At 44.5% G+C, this 2,308-nt stretch overlaps 1 protein-coding gene across 1 annotated transcript in view; it reads left to right on the forward strand.

Moving 5' to 3' along the window:
- The window catches only part of MAGT1 (magnesium transporter 1), a 64,839-nt gene that overhangs the window by 44,784 nt on the left and 17,747 nt on the right, over positions 1 to 2,308 (forward strand). The gene's annotated exons all lie outside the window — the stretch shown is intronic.

Raw genomic sequence — 2,308 nt, forward strand, 5'->3', positions numbered from 1 at the left:
CATGCCTGTAACCCCAGTACTTTGAGAAGCCGAGGTGAGTGGATCACCTGTGGTCAGGAGTTCGAGACCAGCCCGGCCAACATGGCGAAACCCAGTCTCTACTCAAAATACAAAAATTAGCCAGGCGTGGTGGCATGCGCCTATAATCCCAGCTACTCGGGAGGCGGAGGAAGGAGAATTTATTGAACCCGGGAGGCAGAGGTTTCAGTGAGCCGAGATGGTGCCACTGCACCCCAGCCTGAGTGACAGAGCAAAACTCCAAAAAAAAAAAAAAAAAAAGAGAGAGAGAGAGAAAGAAAGGAAAGAAAGAAAGAATCAGTCTTTACACAAACTTGCAGATAAATAACTCAGAAAAAATTGCTAGAGAAGAGACTTGGCTGAATAACAGAAAACATGATGAATGGGCATCATCCCTAACAAGAGGCTATTGAAGAAAGAATGCAAGATGGGGCACAGGCACATTGGTTCACGCCTGTAATTCCAGCACTTTGGGAGGCCGAGGCTGGAGAATTGCTTGAGCCCAGGAGTTTGAGACCAGCCTGGGCAACATAGTGAGACCCCGTCTCTACAAAAAAAAAAATCAACAAAACAAACCTGGCATGGTGGCATGCACCTGTAGTCCTAGCTACTCAGGAGGCTGAGGCAGGAGAATCTCTTGAGCCTGGGAGGTGGAGGTTGCAGTGAGTTGTTATTGTGCCACTGCACTCCAGCCTGGGTGACAGAGTGAGACCCTGTCTCAAATAAATAAATAAAATAAAAAATTTTTTAAAAGAATGCAAGATGGTAATGAAGGGATGAAAAGTCAAATTTTAGAGCCAATTATAAATTCAGACATAGAGCCAATTATAAATTCAGGCCTCATCTAAACACATGTTTTTCCCTTTCTGCTTAATGATACCACATGTGGTAACATACGACATATATGTACGTATGCGTAATTGATTTGGGAGTGTTTTACTGCTGTTAGTATTCCCTAAACTTCAGGGTGGATCTGTCAGTCTTTTCTACTAAAATACATTCTATTTGCTTTAAAATTTGAATTTGCTTATTTTAACATTCAACCATGCCATCTGTTACCTATTTGTGTGGTTAGTTCTATTTTGTATTTATGCAGCTCCTATTAAGGTGAATAAAAGTGTGGTCATGGCACATGTGGGATTTTTCCTTTTTTCTTTTTTTGAGACAAAGTCTCGTCCTGTTACCCAGGCTGGAGTACAGTGGTGCCATCTCGGCTCACTGCAACCTCTGCCTCCTGGGTTCAAGTGATTCTCCTGCCTCAGCCTCCCGAGTAGGTGGGATTACAGGCGCCTGCCACCACGCCTGGCTAATTTCTGTATTTTTAGTAGAAACAGGTTTTTGCCATGTTGGCCAGGCTAGTCTTGAACTGCTGACCTCAGGTCCGCCTGCCTGTGCCTCCCAAAGTGCTGGGAGTACAGGCGTGAGCACGGCTGGGATTTTTCTTTTTTATTGGAATAGGATAAAATTAGATAGGTTAGTAGTAATTTGTGCTTTAAAGGCTAATTATTGATGCACTTGGCATCTTGGCATGGGGAAAAAATTATAAATAAAGTATTGAAACTATGGAGAATTTTTTTTTTTTTGACACACGGTCTAGTTCTGTCACGCAGGCTAGAGTGCAGTGGTATGATCACGGCTAACTGCAGCCTCAACCTACCAGGCTCAAGCAATCCTCCTACCTCAGCCTCCCAAGTAGTGAGGACTACAGGTGTGTGCCACCATGCCTGGCCAAATTTTTATATTTTTTGGTAGAGACAGGGTCTCACCATGTTGCCTAGGCTGGTTTCGAACTCCCAGACTTAAGCAGTCTGCCCACCTCGGCCTCCCAAAACTGTTAGGATTACAGGTGTGAACCGCTAAACTAGGCCAGGAGAAATTTTTGAGAAATTAATTTTCAAATAAGAAGTATTACTGTTCTCCCTAAATGATATATATTTCAAATGTGTTCTTTAGGGAGGTGGGTGAAATATTCAAAATGGCTATTTAGGGCTGGGCATGGTGGTTCGCACATGTAATCCCAGCACTTTGGGAGGCCGAGGCAGGTGGATTGCTTGAGGTCAAGAGGTCAAGACCAGCCTGTGCAACGTGGCAAAATCCTACCTCTACCAAAAAAAAAAAAAAAAAATTACAAAATTTAGCTGGGCGTGGTGGTGAGCACCTGTAGTTGCAGCTACTCAGGAGGCTGAGGTGGGAGGGTGGCTTGAGCCCGGGAGGTGGAGGTTGTAGTGAGCTGAGATTGCATCACTGCACTCCAGCCTGGGTGACAGAGCCAGACCCTGTCTCAAAAAAA

This window comes from Mandrillus leucophaeus, unplaced genomic scaffold (genome assembly GCF_000951045.1).
Source record: "Mandrillus leucophaeus isolate KB7577 unplaced genomic scaffold, Mleu.le_1.0 Scaffold844, whole genome shotgun sequence".
NCBI classification, from domain to species: domain Eukaryota; kingdom Metazoa; phylum Chordata; class Mammalia; order Primates; family Cercopithecidae; genus Mandrillus; species Mandrillus leucophaeus.